Source organism: Drosophila biarmipes, unplaced genomic scaffold, assembly GCF_025231255.1.
Source record: "Drosophila biarmipes strain raj3 unplaced genomic scaffold, RU_DBia_V1.1 ptg000019l, whole genome shotgun sequence".
NCBI classification, from domain to species: Eukaryota; Metazoa; Arthropoda; class Insecta; order Diptera; family Drosophilidae; genus Drosophila; species Drosophila biarmipes.
The window spans coordinates 2121917-2146106 of record NW_026114537.1 but is presented as its reverse complement, the minus strand read 5'-3'; the positions used below and the strand labels follow the sequence as shown (position 1 = coordinate 2146106).

At 37.9% G+C, this 24190-nt stretch overlaps 1 long non-coding RNA gene across 6 annotated transcripts in view; it reads left to right on the top strand.

Annotated features, from left to right (window-relative positions):
* The first annotated feature begins 505 nt into the window (after positions 1 to 505).
* The window catches only part of LOC127012105 (uncharacterized), a 33727-nt gene continuing 10042 nt past the window's right edge, over positions 506 to 24190 (top strand). Inside the window, exons 1-5 of one of the 6 annotated variants that reach the window (XR_007765571.1) lie at positions 506 to 2492; positions 6323 to 6964; positions 7577 to 7882; positions 12676 to 16145; positions 19115 to 22301. This is a non-coding gene — a long non-coding RNA (uncharacterized LOC127012105). Of the gene's footprint in view, positions 2493 to 4396; positions 6965 to 7576; positions 7883 to 9759; positions 11844 to 12259; positions 12370 to 12675; positions 16146 to 18144; positions 22302 to 24190 lie in introns of those variants that run through there. The other 5 variants (XR_007765572.1, XR_007765570.1, XR_007765574.1 and 2 more) reach the window with 5 other exon arrangements.

Genomic DNA, 24190 nt, shown 5'->3' with positions numbered 1-24190 from the left:
TACATACGATATTGAACCCCTCAAAAGCACCCCTTAACTGCCGAGATAATGTTTCCAGGCCGAGTGCTTTCGGTAATTTTGCAGTCAAATAATGGGCGAGCCAGTTATCCCCGTTTTGCAAAGACGCGTTGATGGACTTATGGATGGATGCACTTATCATGGATCAAATATTATCTCCTTACTTAGGCTTGGCAATTAGTAAAACATGTTCATGTGATTGGAGAAGACCACGCATGGATTGTTATAACGCTGAACTAGTGTGTCTCCATGCCACCGTATAATTAGCGGCCGACAAAGGAATTTGACGAATGTCGCAATCTCGACCAGCTGAGATTCATTAAGGAAATGAAACCGTTGAATATTGTCCAGCGGGTCAGTTTGATGAATTAACCGACACGTGCGTCAGCAACTGTCGACACGGTGGTTGGTAATGAGGCTGCGGTCACCAGGAATATTATTATTTGGTCTTCATCTACAGGATAGTAGGTTCCCATGTACAGATAAAAACAAAACTGACGGCGATCGTTATGACGAGATAGGCCGTTTTGGCGTATCCCTCTGTGCTGATGATTACTTGATGGGTGGTCTCAAAAGCTGAGCTTAAACTCTCGATTTCCTGCAGGCGCTTTTTATAATAGCTTTAGGTTTTTCGGGATGCGGAATCCTTTTTATAGTTCTGCTGCAGACGTGTTAGACTTTGAAGGTGCTTCTCTTCAAGTGTAACAAAACCTTCTAAGGCCGGATCATCAGCTTCGTGGTCAGACATATTATGAGAATTTGTTATAAATTTGTTTGGAGTTTGGCCTTGGTTGGACATTCTAACAGCACGCGAGTGTGTGTAGAGAAGAGCTGTTAGACAGCCGGTTGTGTTGGTATTGATGACTGTGCTCTGTCGGTGTGAGAGCACGTGTTGGGGCATAAACGGAGACGATCGCAATTTGTGTTAGATAGAGTGATGAGTGTTATGCTTTATAACCAACAAAAACTGCTCTATACGGCTGTCATAGTATGTGGGGCTCTTGGGAGTAGATAAACGACTGAAATTAAAATATTACAGTTAAAGCTGTAATTCATTAGCTTATAATGTGTACACTTTACTATTGTTTATTAATTAACTTTAAAAAAAAATGGGACGCAATAAGCAGAAAGTAAAAGGGTGGCGATATTGTTCCAGTCACTGAAGCTAGTGTACTCTCCTTCATTCAAACAGCGTTCTTATAAAAACACACTCCCATCATTAAAATAACTTGAAATATATCTCTCTCAAAAGAGAGAGTGGACTTACTCAACGGGCTTACTAAAATGTGAACATCAGTCTGATTTTTTTTTAATCCATTTGCCATATAATAGATGGCAATTTGGGAAGGTAGGTAGTGGTCGATCTTCGCTTAACAAAAACATGCTGCCAACGTTATATTAGCGAGGAACATAAAAATTGCAATATAGTTTTGGGCAGCCGCATTCGCATCCTTTTTTTGAACTGGAATAATAAAAGAGCCTTTCCAGATCAAAAGAAAATCTAAAGTACACAAATTAAAAAATTTAAAAATCGGTTTACAAATGGTTGACGCACAAAACATAAGCACACACCCAGGGAGTCCATCTGGACTGAGAGAATAAGTTGGTGTTTTGGTTGCTAAATCTCTTAAAAGCGAACTCGGTAACTACAAGGGTAAAATACAATATGCCCTATTTAAGGGATTAGAGTAATTAGAATTAGACCGAGCAGCCGAACTATAAGTAGTTTGAAAAAACTCAGCAATTTCAGAATGCCTCCATTGAGTTTAAATGGATGATGAAGGCAATGCCGATGACTTACGCTTAGCATTAACAAAGTTGTAAAACTTTTTCGGATCATTTAAAAATTCAAATTTACATCGATTTAGATACATAGAATAACAATGACTGTTGAGAAATTTAATACACATAAAAATCAGTTGGCTCACCCGATTTCTTTTCACTTTTTATTAGTCTTTGATGTAAGGTTTATAAGACTTTCAAAGGCAATAGTAAGCCATGGAGGCCTGTTTAGCTTTAAAAGGAAGCCTATCAGGAACGAATTGATTAAAAAAGTATTTAACACTAAAATAATTCAGTGGCACTTTCAATATCCATACAATATCAATTGTAGAAATCTGTCCTTATATATTGAGAAATCATATCGTTTTAGTCACATTGACGGAAACAGCTCATTTTAGTAGGAGAAACTAAAGGAAATAGGGTATCAAAGCAGGAGAGGCAAATTGTCAATTCCATTGTTGGATAAATTCGGTCTTACTGGCAATAGAAGCTTGAGACGGGTATGAAATAAAGACAATTTCTTATAAAGCTTTCTTGCTGCATAGCGACAAATGAGTCAGTAGGAGGAGACCAAGAAAAATTATACAGATTAATATCACCCAAAACAATCAAAAGGTCTCTGTTAAACTGAAGAGATAGAGCAGATTTTATTGCAGACAGATGGGGCTCAAAAATTATTAAATCAGAGTCAGGTGGAATAAAAGAACATGTAACAAAAACAGATAAAGATTGCAAACAAACTTTCACACTAAGAAATTCAATTTTATTTGGTATATGAATGAGAATTCTTTCAGATGTTAGGCTAGAGGTAACGGCAATTAGCACACCGCCTGCCCTACGTGACTGGGGATCGGTCCCATAAGTATTAAAGTTATAAGACAGAACTTCAGAATCGGATATCTCTGGTTTCAGCCAAGGAGGAGTCAGCATAAAGTTTGGGTAGCTTCATATTTTGATACGCCAAAAAGAAACTTTTTAGTTTATTGGCACAGTGGAGGGCCTTTATTTATTCTCAGTTTATTTGAAACAAATTCTTTAATTACTAAATCATCATTAAGCCAAAAGCTTTCCGCCTGATGAGCAAATATTTTAAAAGACGATTTGCTACGAGCGTATGAAAATCAAAATTGTTCAACTGCTATCTTCGGATGGGAATTTTTAACGTATAAATTCCAAAACCTCAGATGTGGTATCTGGGGTGAATCTAGAAACAAATAATTGCTTCATTTGTGGAACAACTGAAAGTTTCTTTCGCTCCCCAGCAGCAGTCTGAACTTCACTAGGATGATATCCAGGAACTGTGCCCACTGTAGCTATAGGTATGGTCGGTACCGATTTCTTTGACTTAATCAGTACAGAAGCTATTATTCCTGAAACATGGACTACCGTAGTCGTATTAACGGTGATTTGCTACGAGCGTATGAAAATCAAAATTGTTCAACTGCTATCTTCGGATGGGAATTTTTGACGAATAAATTCCAAAACCTCAGATGTGGTATATGGGGTGAATCTAGAAACAAATAATTGCTTCCTTTGTGGAACAACTGAAAGTTTCTTTCGCTCCCCAGCAGCAGTCTGAACCTCACTAGGATGATATCCAGGAACTGTGCCTACTGTACCTATAGGTATGGTCGGTACCGATATCTTTGACTTAATCAGTACAGAAGCTATTATTCCTGAAACATGGACTACCGTAGTCGTATTAACGGTGATTTGCTACGAGCGTATGAAAATCAAAATTGTTCAACTGCTATCTTCGGATGGGAATTTTTAACGTATAAATTCCAAAACCTCAGATGTGGTATCTGGGGTGAATCTAGAAACAAATAATTGCTTCATTTGTGGAACAACTGAAAGTTTCTTTCGCTCCCCAGCAGCAGTCTGAACCTCACTAGGATGATATCCAGGAACTGTTCCTACTGTACCTATAGGTATGGTCGGTACCGATTTCTTTGACTTAACCAGTACAGAAGCTATTATTCCTGAAACATGGACTACCGTAGTCGTATTAATCTGGCTTCTTTGGGTTAATGCGACTAGGTTAATACTTTTGTATTATTTAACTGGGTACATACGATATTGAACCCCTCAAAAGCACCCCTTAACTGCCGAGATAATGTTTCCAGGCCGAGTGCTTTCGGTAATTTTGCAGTCAAATAATGGGCGAGCCAGTTATCCCCGTTTTGCAAAGACGCGTTGATAGACTTATGGATGGATGCACTTATCATGGATCAAATATTATCTCCTTACTTAGGCTTGGCAATTAGTAAAACATGTTCATGTGATTGGAGAAGACCACGCATGGATTGTTATAACGCTGAACTAGTGTGTCTCCATGCCACCGTATAATTAGCGGCCGACAAAGGAATTTGACGAATGTCGCAATCTCGACCAGCTGAGATTCATTAAGGAAATGAAACCGTTGAATATTGTCCAGCGGGTCAGTTTGATGAATTAACCGACACGTGCGTCAGCAACTGTCGACACGGTGGTTGGTAATGAGGCTGCGGTCACCAGGAATATTATTATTTGGTCTTCATCTACAGGATAGTAGGTTCCCATGTACAGATAATCAAAACTGACGGCGATCGTTATGACGAGATAGGCCGTTTTGGCGTATCCCTCTGTGCTGATGATTACTTGATGGGTGGTCTCAAAAGCTGAGCTTAAACTCTCGATTTCCTGCAGGCGCTTTTTATAATAGCTTTAGGTTTTTCGGGATGCGGAATCCTTTTTATAGTTCTGCTGCAGACGTGTTAGACTTTGAAGGTGCTTCTCTTCAAGTGCAACAAAACCTTCTAAGGCCGGATCATCAGCTTCGTGGTCAGACATATTATGAGAATTTGTTATAAATTTGTTTGGAGTTTGGCCTTGGTTGGACATTCTAACAGCACGCGAGTGTGTGTAGAGAAGAGCTGTTAGACGGTGTGAGAGCACGTGTTGGGGCATAAACGGAGACGATCGCAATTTGTGTTAGATAGAGTGATGAGTGTTATGCTTTATAACCAACAAAAACTGCTCTATACGGCTGTCATAGTATGTGGGGCTCTTGGGAGTAGATAAACGACTGAAATTAAAATATTACAGTTAAAGCTGTAATTCATTAGCTTATAATGTGTACACTTTACTATTGTTTATTAATTAACTTTAAAAAAAAATGGGACGCAATAAGCAGAAAGTAAAAGGGTGGCGATATTGTTCCAGTCACTGAAGCTAGTGTACTCTCCTTCATTCAAACAGCGTTCTTATAAAAACACACTCCCATCATTAAAATAACTTGAAATATATCTCTCTCAAAAGAGAGAGTGGACTTACTCAACGGGCTTACTAAAATGTGAACATCAGTCTGATTTTTTTTTAATCCATTTGCCATATAATAGATGGCAATTTGGGAAGGTAGGTGGTGGTCGATCTTCGCTTAACAAAAACATGCTGCCAACTTTATATTAGCGAGGAACATAAATATTGCAATATAGTTTTGGGCATCCGCCTTCGCATCCTTTTTTTGAAGTAGAATAATAAAAGAGCCTTTCCAGATCAAAAGAAAATCTAAAGTACACAAATTAAAAAATTTAAAAATCGGTTTACAAATGGTTGACGCACAAAACATAAGCACACACCCAGGGAGTCCATCTGGACTGAGAGAATAAGTTGGTGTTTTGGTTGCTAAATCTCTTAAAAGCGAACTCGGTAACTACAAGGGTAAAATACAATATGCCCTATTTAAGGGATTAGAGTAATTAGAATTAGACCGAGCAGCCGAACTATAAGTAGTTTGAAAAAACTCAGCAATTTCAGAATGCCTCCATTGAGTTTAAATGGATGATGAAGGCAATGCCGATGACTTACGCTTAGCATTAACAAAGTTGTAAAACTTTTTCGGATCATTTAAAAATTCAAATTTACATCGATTTAGATACATAGAATAACAATGACTGTTGAGAAATTTAATACACATAAAAATCAGTTGGCTCACCCGATTTCTTTTCACTTTTTATTAGTCTTTGATGTAAGGTTTATAAGACTTTCAAAGGCAATAGTAAGCCATGGGGGCCTGTTTAGCTTTAAAAGGAAGCCTATCAGGAACGAATTGATTAAAAAAGTATTTAACACTAAAATAATTCAGTGGCACTTTCAATATCCATACAATATCAATTGTAGAAATCTGTCCTTATATATTGAGAAATCATATCGTTTTAGTCACATTGACGGAAACAGCTCATTTTAGTAGGAGAAACTAAAGGAAATACGGTATGAAAGCAGGAGAGGCAAATTGTCAATTCCATTGTTGGATAAATTCGGTCTTACTGGCAATAAAAGCTTGAGACGGGTATGAAATAAAGACAATTTCTTATAAAGCTTTCTTGCTGCATAGCTACAAATGAGTCAGTAGGAGGAGACCAAGAAAAATTATACAGATTAATATCACCCAAAACAATCAAAAGGTCTCTGTTAAACTGAAGAGATAGAGCAGATTTTATTGCAGACAGATGGGGCTCAAAAATTATTAAATCAGAGCCAGGTGGAATAAAAGAACATGTAACAAAAACAGATAAAGATTGCAAACAAACTTTCACACTAAGAAATTCTATTTTATTTGGTATATGAATGAGAATTCTTTCAGATGTTAGGCTAGAGGTAACGGCAATTAGCACACCGCCTCCCCTACGTGACTGGGGATCGGTCCCATAAGTATTAAAGTTATAAGACAGAACTTCAGAATCGGATATCTCTGGTTTCAGCCAAGGAGGAGTCAGCATAAAGTTTGGGTAGCTTCATATTTAATCCCCTAACATTTTGATACGCCAAAAAGAAACTTTTTAGTTTATTGGCACAGTGGAGGGCCTTTATTTATTCTCAGTTTATTTGAAACAAATTCTTTAATTACTAAATCATCATTAAGCCAAAAGCTTTCCGCCTGATGAGCAAATATTTTAAAAGACGATTTGCTACGAGCGTATGAAAATCAAAATTGTTCAACTGCTATCTTCGGATGGGAATTTTTAACGTATAAATTCCAAAACCTCAGATGTGGTATCTGGGGTGAATCTAGAAACAAATAATTGCTTCATTTGTGGAACAACTGAAAGTTTCTTTCGCTCCCCAGCAGCAGTCTGAACCTCACTAGGATGATATCCAGGAACTGTGCCTACTGTACCTATAGGTATGGTCGGTACCGATTTCTTTGACTTAATCAGTACAGAAGCTATTATTCCTGAAACATGGAGTACCGTAGTCGTATTAACGGTGATTTGCTACGAGCGTATGAAAATCAAAATTGTTCAACTGCTATCTTCGGATGAGAATTTTTAACGTATAAATTCCAAAACCTCAGATGTGGTATCTGGGGTGAATCTAGAAACAAATAATTGCTTCCTTTGTGGAACAACTGAAAGTTTCTTTCGCTCCCCAGCAGCAGTCTGAACCTCACTAGGATGATATCCAGGAACTGTGCCTACTGTACCTATAGGTATGGTCGGTACCGATTTCTTTGACTTAATCAGTACAGAAGCTATTATTCCTGAAACATGGAGTACCGTAGTCGTATTAACGGTGATTTGCTACGAGCGTATGAAAATCAAAATTGTTCAACTGCTATCTTCGGATGGGAATTTTTAACGTATAAATTCCAAAACCTCAGATGTGGTATCTGGGGTGAATCTAGAAACAAATAATTGCTTCATTTGTGGAACAACTGAAAGTTTCTTTCGCTCCCCAGCAGCAGTCTGAACCTCACTAGGATGATATCCAGGAACTGTGCCCACTGTAGCTATAGGTATGGTCGGTACCGATTTCTTTGACTTAATCAGTACAGAAGCTATTATTCCTGAAACATGGACTACCGTAGTCGTATTAACGGTGATTTGCTACGAGCGTATGAAAATCAAAATTGTTCAACTGCTATCTTCGGATGGGAATTTTTGACGAATAAATTCCAAAACCTCAGATGTGGTATATGGGGTGAATCTAGAAACAAATAATTGCTTCATTTGTGGAACAACTGAAAGTTTCTTTCGCTCCCCAGCAGCAGTCTGAACCTCACTAGGATGATATCCAGGAACTGTGCCTACTGTACCTATAGGTATGGTCGGTACCGATATCTTTGACTTAATCAGTAGCTATTATTCCTGAAACATGGACTACCGTAGTCGTATTAACGGTGATTTGCTACGAGCGTATGAAAATCAAAATTGTTCAACTGCTGTCTTCGGATGGCAATTTTTAACGTATAAATTCCAAAACCTGAGATGTGGTATCTGGGGTGAATCTAGAAACAAATAATTGCTTCCTTTGTGGAACAACTGAAAGTTTCTTTCGCTCCCCAGCAGCAGTCTGAACCTCACTAGGATGATATCCAGGAACTGTGCCCACTGTAGCTATAGGTATGGTCGGTACCGATTTCTTTGACTTAATCAGTACAGAAGCTATTATTCCTGAAACATGGACTACCGTAGTCGTATTAACGGTGATTTGCTACGAGCGTATGAAAATCAAAATTGTTCAACTGCTATCTTCGGATGGGAATTTTTGACGAATAAATTCCAAAACCTCAGATGTGGTATATGGGGTGAATCTAGAAACAAATAATTGCTTCCTTTGTGGAACAACTGAAAGTTTCTTTCGCTCCCCAGCAGCAGTCTGAACCTTACTAGGATGATATCCAGGAACTGTGCCTACAGTACCTATAGGTATGGTCGGTACCGATTTCTTTGACTTAACCAGTACAGAAGCTATTATTCCTGAAACATGGACAACCGTAGACGTATTAACGGTGATTTGCTACGAGCGTATGAAAATCAAAATTGTTCAACTGCTGTCTTCGGATGGCAATTTTTAACGTATAAATTCCAAAACCTGAGATGTGGTATCTGGGGTGAATCTAGAAACAAATAATTGCTTCCTTTGTGGAACAACTGAAAGTTTCTTTCGCTCCCCAGCAGCAGTCTGAACCTCACTAGGATGATATCCAGGAACTGTGCCTACTGTACCTATAGGTATGGTCGGTACCGATTTCTTTGACTTAACCAGTACAGAAGCTATTATTCCTGAAACATTGAGTACCGTAGTCGTATTAACGGTGATTTGCTACGAGCGTATGAAAATCAAAATTGTTCAACTGCTATCTTCGGATGGGAATTTTTAACGTATAAATTCCAAAACCTCAGATGTGGTATCTGGGGTGAATCTAGAAACAAATAATTGCTTCATTTGTGGAACAACTGAAAGTTTCTTTCGCTCCCCAGCAGCAGTCTGAACCTCACTAGGATGATATCCAGGAACTGTTCCTACTGTACCTATAGGTATGGTCGGTACCGATTTCTTTGACTTAACCAGTACAGAAGCTATTATTCCTGAAACATGGACTACCGTAGTCGTATTAATCTGGCTTCTTTGGGTTAATGCGACTAGGTTAATACTTTTGTATTATTTAACTGGGTACATACGATATTGAACCCCTCAAAAGCACCCCTTAACTGCCGAGATAATGTTTCCAGGCCGAGTGCTTTCGGTAATTTTGCAGTCAAATAATGGGCGAGCCAGTTATCCCCGTTTTGCAAAGACGCGTTGATGGACTTATGGATGGATGCACTTATCATGGATCAAATATCATCTCCTTACTTAGGCTTGGCAATTAGTAAAACATGTTCATGTGATTGGAGAAGACCACGCATGGATTGTTATAACGCTGAACTAGTGTGTCTCCATGCCACCGTATAATTAGCGGCCGACAAAGGAATTTGACGAATGTCGCAATCTCGATCAGCTGAGATTCATTAAGGAAATGAAACCGTTGAATATTGTCCAGCGGGTCAGTTTGATGAATTAACCGACACGTGCGTCAGCAACTGTCGACACGGTGGTTGGTAATGAGGCTGCGGTCACCAGGAATATTATTATTTGGTCTTCATCTACAGGATAGTAGGTTCCCATGTACAGATAATCAAAACTGGCGGCGATCGTTATGACGAGATAGGCCGTTTTGGCGTATCCCTCTGTGCTGATGATTACTTGATGGGTGGTCTCAAAAGCTGAGCTTAAACTCTCGATTTCCTGCAGGCGCTTTTTATAATAGCTTTAGGTTTTTCGGGATGCGGAATCCTTTTTATAGTTCTGCTGCAGACGTGTTAGACTTTGAAGGCGCTTCTCTTCAAGTGTAACAAAGCCTTCTAAGGCCGGATCATCAGCTTCGTGGTCAGACATATTATGAGAATTTGTTATAAATTTGTTTGGAGTTTGGCCTTGGTTGGACATTCTAACAGCACGCGAGTGTGTGTAGAGAAGAGCTGTTAGACAGCCGGTTGTGTTGGTATTGATGACTGTGCTCTGTCGGTGTGAGAGCACGTGTTGGGGCATAAACGGAGACGATCGCAATTTGTGTTAGATAGAGTGATGAGTGTTATGCTTTATAACCAACAAAAACTGCTCTATACGGCTGTCATAGTATGTGGGGCTCTTGGGAGTAGATAAACGACTGAAATTAAAATATTACAGTTAAAGCTGTAATTCATTAGCTTATGATGTGTACACTTTACTATTGTTTATTAATTAACTTTAAAAAAAAATGGGACGCAATAAGCAGAAAGTAAAAGGGTGGCGATATTGTTCCAGTCACTGAAGCTAGTGTACTCTCCTTCATTCAAACAGCGTTCTTATAAAAACACACTCCCATCATTAAAATAACTTGAAATATATCTCTCTCAAAAGAGAGAGTGGACTTTCTCAACGGGCTTACTAAAATGTGAACATCAGTCTGATTTTTTTTTTTAATCCATTTGCCATATAATAGATGGCAATTTGGGAAGGTAGGTAGTGGTCGATCTTCGCTTAACAAAAACATGCTGCCAACGTTATATTAGCGAGGAACATAAAAATTGCAATATAGTTTTGGGCAGCCGCCTTCGCATCCTTTTTTTGAACTGGAATAATAAAAGAGCCTTTCCAGATCGAAAGAAAATCTAAAGTACACTAATTAAAAAATTTAAAAATCGGTTTACAAATGGTTGACGCACAAAACATAAGCACACACCCAGGGAGTCCATTTGGACTGGGAGAATAAGTTGGTGTTTTTGTTGCTAAATCTCTTAAAAGCGAACTCGGTAACTACAAGGGTAAAATACAATATGCCCTATTTAAGGGATTAGAGTAATTAGAATTAGACCGAGCAGCCGAACTATAAGTAGTTTGAAAAAACTCAGCAATTTCAGAATGCCTCCATTGAGTTTAAATGGATGATGAAGGCAATGCCGATGACTTACGCTTAGCATTAACAAAGTTGTAAAACTTTTTCGGATCATTTAAAAATTCAAATTTATATCGATTTAGATACATAGAATAGCAATGACTGTTGAGAAATTTAATACACATAAAAATCAGTTGGCTCACCCGATTTTTTCACTTTTTTTAGTCTTTGATGTAAGGTTTATAAGACTTTCAAAGGCAATAGTAAGCCATGGAGGCCTGTTTAGCTTTAAAAGGAAGCCTATCAGGAACGAATTGATTAAAAAAGTATTTAACACTAAAATAATTCAGTGGCACTTTCAATATCCATACAATATCAATTGTAGAAATCTGTCCTTATATATTGAGAAATCATATCGTTTTAGTCACATTGACGGAAACAGCTCATTTTAGTAGGAGAAACTAAAGGAAATAGGGTATCAAAGCAGGGGAGGCAAATTGCCAATTCCATTGTTGGATAAATTCGATCTTACTGGCAATAAAAGCTTGAGACGGGTATGAAATAAAGACAATTTCTTATAAAGCTTTCTTGCTGCATAGCGACAAATGAGTCAGTAGGAGGAGACCAAGAAAAATTATACAGATTAATATCACCCAAAACAATCAAAAGGTCTCTGTTAAACTGAAGAGATAGAGCAGATTTTATTTCAGACAGATGGGGCTCAGAAATTATTAAATCAGAGCCAGGTGGAATAAAAGAACATGTAACAAAAACAGATAAAGATTGCAAACAAACTTTCACACTAAGAAATTCTATTTTATTTGGTATATGAATGAGAATTCTTTCAGATGTTAGGCTAGAGGTAACGGCAATTAGCACACCGCCTCCCCTACGTGACTGGGGATCAGTCCCATAAGTATTAAAGTTATAAGACAGAACTTCAGAATCGGATATCTCTGGTTTCAGCCAAGGAGGAGTCAGCATAAAGTTTGGGTAGCTTCATATTTAATCCCCTAACATTTTGATACGCCAAAAAGAAACTTTTTAGTTTATTGGCACAGTGGAGGGCCTTTATTTATTCTCAGTTTATTTGAAACAAATTCTTTAATTACTAAATCATCATTAAGCCAAAAGCTTTCCGCCTGATGAGCAAATATTTTAAAAGACGATTTGCTACGAGCGTATGAAAATCAAAATTGTTCAACTGCTATCTTCGGATGGGAATTTTTAACGTATAAATTCCAAAACCTCAGATGTGGTATCTGGGGTGAATCTAGAAACAAATAATTGCTTCATTTGTGGAACAACTGAAAGTTTCTTTCGCTCCCCAGCAGCAGTCTGAACCTCACTAGGATGATATCCAGGAACTGTGCCTACTGTACCTATAGGTATGGTCGGTACCGATTTCTTTGACTTAATCAGTACAGAAGCTATTATTCCTGAAACATGGACTACCGTAGTCGTATTAACGGTGATTTGCTACGAGCGTATGAAAATCAAAATTGTTCAACTGCTATCTTCGGATGGGAATTTTTAACGTATAAATTCTAAAACCTCAGATGTGGTATCTGGGGTGAATCTAGAAACAAATAATTGCTTCATTTGTGGAACAACTGAAAGTTTCTTTCGCTCCCCAGCAGCAGTCTGAACCTCACTAGGATGATATCCAGGAACTGTTCCTACTGTACCTATAGGTATGGTCGGTACCGATTTCTTTGACTTAACCAGTACAGAAGCTATTATTCCTGAAACATGGACTACCGTAGTCGTATTAACGGTGGTTAATCTGGCTTCTTTGGGTTAATGCGACTAGGTTAATACTTTTGTATTATTTAACTGGGTACATACGATATTGAACCCCTCAAAAGCACCCCTTAACTACCGAGATAATGTTTCCAGGCCGAGTACTTTCGGTAATTTTGCAGTCAAATAATGGGCGAGCCAGTTATCCCCGTTTTGCAAAGACGCGTTGATGGACTTATGGATGGATGCACTTATCATGGATCAAATATCATCTCCTTACTTGGCTTGGCAATTAGTAAAACATGTTCATGTGATTGGAGAAGACCACGCATGGATTGTTATAACGCTGAACTAGTGTGTCTCCATGCCACCGTATCATTAGCGGCCGACAAAGGAATTTGACGAATGTCGCAATCTCGACCAGCTGAGATTCATTAAGGAAATGAAACCGTTGAATATTGTCCAGCGGGTCAGTTTGATGAATTAACCGACACGTGCGTCAGCAAACGTAGACACAGTGGTTGGTAATGAGGCTGCGGTCACCGGGAACATTATTATTTAGTCTTCATCTACAGGATAGTAGGTTCCCATGTACAGATCATCAAAACTGACGGCGATCTTTATGACGAGATAGGCCGTTTTGGCGTATCCCACTGTGCAGATGATTACTTGATGGGTGGTCTCAAAAGCTGAGCTTAAACTCTCGATTTCCTGCAGGCGCTTTTTATAATAGCTTTAGGTTTTTCGGGATGCGGAATCCTTTTTATAGTTCTGCTGCAGACGTGTTAGACTTTGAAGGCGCTTCTCTTCAAGTGTAACAAAGCCTTCTAAGGCCGGATCATCAGCTTCGTGGTCAGACATATTATGAGAATTTGTTATAAATTTGTTTGGAGTTTGGCCTTGGTTGGACATTCTAACAGCACGCGAGTGTGTGTAGAGAAGAGCTGTTAGACAGCCGGTTGTGTTGGTATTGATGACTGTGCTCTGTCGGTGTGAGAGCACGTGTTGGGGCATAAACGGAGACGATCGCAATTTGTGTTAGATAGAGTGATGAGTGTTATGCTTTATAACCAACAAAAACTGCTCTATACGGCTGTCATAGTATGTGCGGCTCTTGGGAGTAGATAAACGACTGAAATTAAAATATTACAGTTAAAGCTGTAATTCATTAGCTTATGATGTGTACACTTTACTATTGTTTATTAATTAACTTTAAAAAAAAATGGGACGCAATAAGCAGAAAGTAAAAGGGTGGCGATATTGTTCCAGTCACTGAAGCTAGTGTACTCTCCTTCATTCAAACAGCGTTCTTATAAAAACACACTCCCATCATTAAAATAACTTGAAATATATCTCTCTCAAAAGAGAGAGTGGACTTACTCAACGGACTTACTAAAATGTGAACATCAGTCTGATTTTTTTTTTAATCCATATAAATAATAATAAAAGAGCCTTTCCAGATCGAAAGAAAATCTAAAGTACACAAATTAAAAAATTTAAAAATCGGTTTACGAATGGTTGACGCACAAAACATAAGCACACACCCAGGGAGTCCATCTGGACTGGGAGAATAAGTTGGTGTTTTTGTTGCTTAATCTCTTAAAAGCGAACTCGGTAACTACAAGGGTAAAATACAATATGCCCTATTTAAGGGATTAGAGTAATTAGAATTTGACCGAGCAGCCGAACTATAAGTAGTTTGAAAAAACTCAGCAATTTCAGAATGCCTCCATTGAGTTTAAATGGATGATGAAGGCAATGCCGATGACTTACGCTTAGCATTAACAAAGTTGTAAAACTTTTTCGGATCATTTAAAAATTCAAATTTATATCGATTTAGATACATAGACGGTTGAGAAATTTAATACACATAAAAATCAGTTGTCTCACCCGATTTTTTTCACTTTTTTAAGTCTTTGATGTAAGGTTTGTAAGACTTTCAAAGGCAATAGTAAGCCATGGAGGCCTGTTTAGCTTTAAAAGGAAGCCTATCAGGAACGAATTGATTAAAAAAGTATTTAACACTATAAAATAATTCAGTGGCACTTTCAATATCCATACAATATCAATTGTAGAAATCTGTCCTTATATATTGAGAAATCATATCGTTTTAGTCACATTGACGGAAACAGCTCATTTTAGTAGGAGAAACTAAAGGAAATAGGGTATCAAAGCAGGGGAGGCAAATTGCCAATTCCATTGTTGGATAAATTCGGTCTTACTGGCAATAAAAGCTTGAGACGGGTATGAAATAAAGACAATTTCTTATAAAGCTTTCTTGCTGCAAAGCGACAAATGAGTCAGTAGGAGGAGACCAAGAAAAATTATATAGATTAATATCACCCAAAACAACAAAAACAGATAAAGATTGCAAAGAAACTTTCACACTAAGAAAATCAATTTTATTTGGTATATGAATGAGAATTCTTTCAGATGTTAGGCTAGAGGTAACGGCAATTAGCACACCGCCTTTTTAGTTTTTTGGCACAGTGGAGGGCCTGTTATTTGTTCTCGGTTTATTTGGAACAAATTCTTTAATTACTAAACCATCATTAAACCAAAAGCTTTCAGAAAGTGAAACATAATAAACATAAGACGGAGCAAATATTTTAAAAGAAGATATCCTACGAGCATATGAAAATCGAAATTGTTCAACTGAAATATCTTCGAATCTGTGGTGAATCTAGAAACAAATAATTGCTTCCTTTGTGGAACAACCGAAAGTTTCTTTCGCTCCCCAGCAGCAGTCTGAACCTTACTAGGATGATATCCAGGAACTGTTCCTACTGTACCTATAGGTATGGTCGGTACCGATTTCTTTGACTTAACCAGTACAGAAGCTATTATTCCTGAAACATGGACTACCGTAGTCGTATTAATCTGGCTTCTTTGGGTTAATGCGACTAGGTTAATACTTTTGTATTATTTAACTGGGTACATACGATATTGAACCCCTCAAAAGCACCCCTTAACTGCCGAGATAATGTTTCCAGGCCGAGTGCTTTCGGTAATTTTGCAGTCAAATAATGGGCGAGCCAGTTATCCCCGTTTTGCAAAGACGCGTTGATGGACTTATGGATGGATGCACTTATCATGGATCAAATATCATCTCCTTACTTAGGCTTGGCAATTAGTAAAACATGTTCATGTGATTGGAGAAGACCACGCATGGATTGTTATAACGCTGAACTAGTGTGTCTCCATGCCACCGTATAATTAGCGGCCGACAAAGGAATTTGACGAATGTCGCAATCTCGACCAGCTGAGATTCATTAAGGAAATGAAACCGTTGAATATTGTCCAGCGGGTCAGTTTGATGAATTAACCGACACGTGCGTCAGCAACCGTCGACACGGTGGTTGGTAATGAGGCTGCGGTCACCAGGAACATTATTATTTAGTCTTCATCTACAGGATAGTAGGTTCCCATGTACAGATCATCAAAACTGACGGCGATCGTTATGACGAGATAGGCCGTTTTGGCGTATCCCACTGTGCAGATGATTACTTGATGGGTGGTCTCAAAAGCTGAGCTTAAACTCTCGATTTCCTGCAGGCGCTTTTTATAATAGCTTTAGGTTTTTCGGGATGCGGAATCCTTTTTATAGTTCTGCTGCAGACGTGTTAGACTTTGAAGGCGCTTCTCTTCAAGTGTAACAAAGCCTTCTAAGGCCGGATCATCAGCTTCGTGGTCAGACATATTATGAGAATTTGTTATAAATTTGTTTGGAGTTTGGCCTTGGTTGGACATTCTAACAGCACGCGAGTGTGTGTAGAGAAGAACTGTTAGACAGCCGGTTGTGTTGGTATTGATGACTGTGCTCTGTCGGTGTGAGAGCACGTGTTGGGGCATAAACGGAGACGATCGCAATTTGTGTTAGATAGAGTGATGAGTGTTATGCTTTATAACCAACAAAAACTGCTCTATACGGCTGTCATAGTATGTGGGGCTCTTGGGAGTAGATAAACGACTGAAATTAAAATATTACAGTTAAAGCTGTAATTCATTAGCTTATGATGTGTACACTTTACTATTGTTTATTAATTAACTTTAAAAAAAAATGGGACGCAATAAGCAGAAAGTAAAAGGGTGGCGATATTGTTCCAGTCACTGAAGCTAGTGTACTCTCCTTCATTCAAACAGCGTTCTTATAAAAACACACTCCCATCATTAAAATAACTTGAAATATATCTCTCTCAAAAGAGAGAGTGGACTTACTCAACGGACTTACTAAAATGTGAACATCAGTCTGATTTTTTAATCCATTTGCCAAATAATAGATGGCAATTTGGGAAGGTAGGTAGTGGTCGATCTTCGCTTAACAAAAACAACTGCCAACGTTATATTAGCGAGGAACATAAAAATTGCAATATAGTTTTGGGCAGCCGCCTTCGCATCCTTTTTTTGAACTGGAATAATAAAAGAGCCTTTCCAGATCGAAAGAAAATCTAAAGTACACAAATTAAAAAATTTAAAAATCGGTTTACAAATGGTTGACGCACAAAACATAAGCACACACCCAGGGAGTCCATCTGGACTGGAAGAATAAGTTGGTGTTTTTGTTGCTTAATCTCTTAAAAGCGAACTCGGTAACTACAAGGGTAAAATATAATATGCCCTATTTAAGGGATTAGAGTAATTAGAATTTGACCGAGCAGCCGAACTATAAGTAGTTTGAAAAAACTCAGCAATTTCAGAATGCCTCCATTGAGTTTAAATGGATGATGAAGGCAATGCCGATGACTTACGCTTAGCATTAACAAAGTTGTAAAACTTTTTCGGATCATTTAAAAATTCAAATTTATATCGATTTAGATACATAGACTGTTGAGAAATTTAATACACATAAAAATCAGTTGGCTCACCCGATTTTTTTCACTTTTTTAAGTCTTTGATGTAAGGTTTGTAAGACTTTCAAAGGCAATAGTAAGCCATGGAGGCCTGTTTAGCTTTAAAAGGAAGCCTATCAGGAACGAATTGATTAAAAAAGTATTTAACACTATAAAATAATTCAGTGGCACTTTCAATATCCATACAATATCAATTGTAGAAATCTGTCCTTATATATTGAGAAATCATATCGTTTTAGTCACATTGACGGAAACAGCTTATTTTAGTAGGAGAAACTAAAGGAAATAGGGTATCAAAGCAGGGGAGGCAAATTGCCAATTCCATTGTTGGATAAATTCGGTCTTACTGGCAATAAAAGCTTGAGACGGGTATGAAATAAAGACAATTTCTTATAAAGCTTTCTTGCTGCAAATCGACAAATGAGTCAGTAGGAGGAGACCAAGAAAAATTATATAGATTAATATCACCCAAAACAACAAAAACAGATAAAGATTGCAAAGAAACTCACACTAAGAAAATCAATTTTATTTGGTATATGAATGAGAATTCTTTCACATGTTAGGCTAGAGGTAACGGCAATTAGCACACCGCCTTTTTAGTTTTTTGGCACAGTGGAGGGCCTGTTATTTGTTCTCGGTTTATTTGGAACAAATTCTTTAATTACTAAACCATCATTAAACCAAAAGCTTTCAGAAAGTGAAACATAATAAACATCAGACGGAGCAAATATTTTAAAAGAAGATATCCTACGAGCATATGAAAATCGAAATTGTTCAACTGAAATATCTTCGAATCTGTGGTGAATCTAGAAACAAATAATTGCTTCCTTTGTGGAACAACCGAAAGTTTCTTTCGCTCCCCAGCAGCAGTCTGAACCTCACTAGGATGATATCCAGGAACTGTTCCTACTGTACCTATAGGTATGGTCGGTACCGATTTCTTTGACTTAACCAGTACAGAAGCTATTATTCCTGAAACATGGACTACCGTAGTCGTATTAATCTGGCTTCTTTGGGTTAATGCGACTAGGTTAATACTTTTGTATTATTTAACTGGGTACATACGATATTGAACCCCTCAAAAGCACCCCTTAACTGCCGAGATAATGTTTCCAGGCCGAGTGCTTTCGGTAATTTTGCAGTCAAATAATGGGCGAGCCAGTTATCCCCGTTTTGCAAAGACGCGTTGATGGACTTATGGATGGATGCACTTATCATGGATCAAATATCATCTCCTTACTTAGGCTTGGCAATTAGTAAAACATGTTCATGTGATTGGAGAAGACCACGCATGGATTGTTATAACGCTGAACTAGTGTGTCTCCATGCCACCGTATAATTAGCGGCCGACAAAGGAATTTGACGAATGTCGCAATCTCGACCAGCTGAGATTCATTAAGGAAATGAAACCGTTGAATATTGTCCAGCGGGTCAGTTTGATGAATTAACCGACACGTGCGTCAGCAACTGTCGACACGGTGGTTGGTAATGAGGCTGCGGTTACCAGGAACATTATTATTTAGTCTTTACAGGATAGTAGGTTCCCATGTACAGATAATCAAAACTGACGGCGATCTTTATGACGAGATAGGCCGTTTTGGCGTATCCCTCTGTGCAGATGATTACTTGATGGGTGGTCTCAAAAGCTGAGCTTAAACTCTCGATTTCCTGCAGGCGCTTTTTATAATAGCTTTAGGTTTTTCGGGATGCGGAATCCTTTTTATAGTTCTGCTGCAGACGTGTTAGACTTTGAAGGTGCTTCTCTTCAAGTGTAACAAAACCTTCTAAGGCCGGATCATCAGCTTCGTGGTCAGACATATTATGAGAATTTGTTATAAATTTGTTTGGAGTTTGGCTGGTTGGACATTCTAACAGCACGCGAGTGTGTGTAGAGAAGAGCTGTTAGACAGCCGGTTGTGTTGGTATTGATGACTGTGCTCTGTCGGTGTGAGAGCACGTGTTGGGGCATAAACGGAGACGATCGCAATTTGTGTTAGATAGAGTGATGAGTGTTATGCTTTATAACCAACAAAAACTGCTCTATACGGCTGTCATAGTATGTGGGGCTCTTGGGAGTAGATAAACGACTGAAATTAAAATATTACAGTTAAAGCTGTAATTCATTAGCTTATGATGTGTACACTTTACTATTGTTTATTAATTAACTTTAAAAAAAATGGGACGAAATAAGCAGAAAGTAAAAGGGTGGCGATATTGTTCCAGTCACTGAAGCTAGTGTACTCTCCTTCATTCAAACAGCGTTCTTATAAAAACACACTCCCATCATTAAAATAACTTGAAATATATCTCTCTCAAAAGAGAGAGTGGACTTACTCAACGGGCTTACTAAAATGTGAACATCAGTCTGATTTTTTTTTTAATCCATTTGCCATATAATAGATGGCAATTTGGGAAGGTAGGTAGTGGTCGATCTTCGCTTAACAAAAACAACTGCCAACGTTATATTAGCGAGGAACATAACAATTGCAATATAGTTTTGGGCATCCGCCTTCGCATCCTTTTTTTGAACTGGAATAATAAAAGAGCCTTTCCAGATCGAAAGAAAATCTAAAGTACACAAATTAAAAAATTTAAAAATCGGTTTACAAATGGTTGACGCACAAAACATAAGCACACACCCAGGGAGTCCATCTGGACTGGGAGAATAAGTTGGTGTTTTTGTTGCTTAATCTCTTAAAAGCGAACTCGGTAACTACAAGGGTAAAATACAATATGCCCTATTTAAGGGATTAGAGTAATTAGAATTTGACCGAGCAGCCGAACTATAAGTAGTTTGAAAAAACTCAGCAATTTCAGAATGCCTCCATTGAGTTTAAATGGATGATGAAGGCAATGCCGATGACTTACGCTTAGCATTAACAAAGTTGTAAAACTTTTTCGGATCATTTAAAAATTCAAATTTATATCGATTTAGATACATAGACTGTTGAGAAATTTAATACACATAAAAATCAGTTGGCTCACCCGATTTTTTTCACTTTTTTAAGTCTTTGATGTAAGGTTTGTAAGACTTTCAAAGGCAATAGTAAGCCATGGAGGCCTGTTTAGCTTTAAAAGGAAGCCTATCAGGAACGAATTGATTAAAAAAGTATTTAACACTATAAAATAATTCAGTGGCACTTTCAATATCCATACAATATCAATTGTAGAAATCTGTCCTTATATATTGAGAAATCATATCGTTTTAGTCACATTGACGGAAACAGCTCATTTTAGTAGGAGAAACTAAAGGAAATAGGGTATCAAAGCAGGGGAGGCAAATTGCCAATTCCATTGTTGGATAAATTCGGTCTTACTGGCAATAAAAGCTTGAGACGGGTATGAAATAAAGACAATTTCTTATAAAGCTTTCTTGCTGCAAAGCGACAAATGAGTCAGTAGGAGGAGACCAAGAAAAATTATATAGATTAATATCACCCAAAACAACAAAAACAGATAAAGATTGCAAAGAAACTTTCACACTAAGAAAATCAATTTTATTTGGTATATGAATGAGAATTCTTTCACATGTTAGGCTAGAGGTAACGGCAATTAGCACACCGCCTTTTTAGTTTTTTGGCACAGTGGAGGGCCTGTTATTTGTTCTCGGTTTATTTGGAACAAATTCTTTAATTACTAAACCATCATTAAACCAAAAGCTTTCAGAAAGTGAAACATAATAAACATCAGACGGAGCAAATATTTTAAAAGAAGATATCCTACGAGCATATGAAAATCGAAATTGTTCAACTGAAATATCTTCGAATCTGTGGTGAATCTAGAAACAAATAATTGCTTCCTTTGTGGAACAACCGAAAGTTTCTTTCGCTCCCCAGCAGCAGTCTGAACCTCACTAGGATGATATCCAGGAACTGTTCCTACTGTACCTATAGGTATGGTCGGTACCGATTTCTTTGACTTAACCAGTACAGAAGCTATTATTCCTGAAACATGGACTACCGTAGTCGTATTAATCTGGCTTCTTTGGGTTAATGCGACTAGGTTAATACTTTTGTATTATTTAACTGGGTACATACGATATTGAACCCCTCAAAAGCACCCCTTAACTGCCGAGATAATGTTTCCAGGCCGAGTGCTTTCGGTAATTTTGCAGTCAAATAATGGGCGAGCCAGTTATCCCCGTTTTGCAAAGACGCGTTGATGGACTTATGGATGGATGCACTTATCATGGATCAAATATCATCTCCTTACTTAGGCTTGGCAATTAGTAAAACATGTTCATGTGATTGGAGAAGACCACGCATGGATTGTTATAACGCTGAACTAGTGTGTCTCCATGCCACCGTATAATTAGCGGCCGACAAAGGAATTTGACGAATGTCGCAATCTCGACCAGCTGAGATTCATTAAGGAAATGAAACCGTTGAATATTGTCCAGCGGGTCAGTTTGATGAATTAACCGACACGTGCGTCAGCAACTGTCGACACGGTGGTTGGTAATGAGGCTGCGGTTACCAGGAACATTATTATTTAGTCTTTACAGGATAGTAGGTTCCCATGTACAGATAATCAAAACTGACGGCGATCTTTATGACGAGATAGGCCGTTTTGGCGTATCCCTCTGTGCAGATGATTACTTGATGGGTGGTCTCAAAAGCTGAGCTTAAACTCTCGATTTCCTGCAGGCGCTTTTTATAATAGCTTTAGGTTTTTCGGGATGCGGAATCCTTTTTATAGTTCTGCTGCAGACGTGTTAGACTTTGAAGGTGCTTCTCTTCAAGTGTAACAAAACCTTCTAAGGCCGGATCATCAGCTTCGTGGTCAGACATATTATGAGAATTTGTTATAAATTTGTTTGGAGTTTGGCTGGTTGGACATTCTAACAGCACGCGAGTGTGTGTAGAGAAGAGCTGTTAGACAGCCGGTTGTGTTGGTATTGATGACTGTGCTCTGTCGGTGTGAGAGCACGTGTTGGGGCATAAACGGAGACGATCGCAATTTGTGTTAGATAGAGTGATGAGTGTTATGCTTTATAACCAACAAAAACTGCTCTATACGGCTGTCATAGTATGTGGGGCTCTTGGGAGTAGATAAACGACTGAAATTAAAATATTACAGTTAAAGCTGTAATTCATTAGCTTATGATGTGTACACTTTACTATTGTTTATTAATTAACTTTAAAAAAAATGGGACGAAATAAGCAGAAAGTAAAAGGGTGGCGATATTGTTCCAGTCACTGAAGCTAGTGTACTCTCCTTCATTCAAACAGCGTTCTTATAAAAACACACTCCCATCATTAAAATAACTTGAAATATATCTCTCTCAAAAGAGAGAGTGGACTTACTCAACGGGCTTACTAAAATGTGAACATCAGTCTGATTTTTTTTTTAATCCATTTGCCATATAATAGATGGCAATTTGGGAAGGTAGGTAGTGGTCGATCTTCGCTTAACAAAAACAACTGCCAACGTTATATTAGCGAGGAACATAACAATTGCAATATAGTTTTGGGCATCCGCCTTCGCATCCTTTTTTTGAACTGGAATAATAAAAGAGCCTTTCCAGATCGAAAGAAAATCTAAAGTACACAAATTAAAAAATTTAAAAATCGGTTTACAAATGGTTGACGCACAAAACATAAGCACACACCCAGGGAGTCCATCTGGACTGGGAGAATAAGTTGGTGTTTTTGTTGCTTAATCTCTTAAAAGCGAACTCGGTAACTACAAGGGTAAAATACAATATGCCCTATTTAAGGGATTAGAGTAATTAGAATTTGACCGAGCAGCCGAACTATAAGTAGTTTGAAAAAACTCAACAATTTCAGAATGCCTCCATTGAGTTTAAATGGATGATGAAGGCAATGCCGATGACTTACGCTTAGCATTAACAAAGTTGTAAAACTTTTTCGGATCATTTAAAAATTCAAATTTATATCGATTTAGATACATAGACTGTTGAGAAATTTAATACACATAAAAATCAGTTGGCTCACCCGATTTTTTTCACTTTTTTAAGTCTTTGATGTAAGGTTTGTAAGACTTTCAAAGGCAATAGTAAGCCATGGAGGCCTGTTTAGCTTTAAAAGGAAGCCTATCAGGAACGAATTGATTAAAAAAGTATTTAACACTATAAAATAATTCAGTGGCACTTTCAATATCCATACAATATCAATTGTAGAAATCTGTCCTTATATATTGAGAAATCATATCGTTGTAGTCACATTGACGGAAACAGCTTATTTTAGTAGGAGAAACTAAAGGAAATAGGGTATCAAAGCAGGGGAGGCAAATTGCCAATTCCATTGTTGGATAAATTCGGTCTTACTGGCAATAAAAGCTTGAGACGGGTATGAAATAAAGACAATTTCTTATAAAGCTTTCTTGCTGCAAAGCGACAAATGAGTCAGTAGGAGGAGACCAAGAAAAATTATATAGATTAATATCACCCAAAACAACAAAAACAGATAAAGATTGCAAAGAAACTTTCACACTAAGAAAATCAATTTTATTTGGTATATGAATGAGAATTCTTTCACATGTTAGGCTAGAGGTAACGGCAATTAGCACACCGCCTTTTTAGTTTTTTGGCACAGTGGAGGGCCTGTTATTTGTTCTCGGTTTATTTGGAACAAATTCTTTTATTACTAAACCA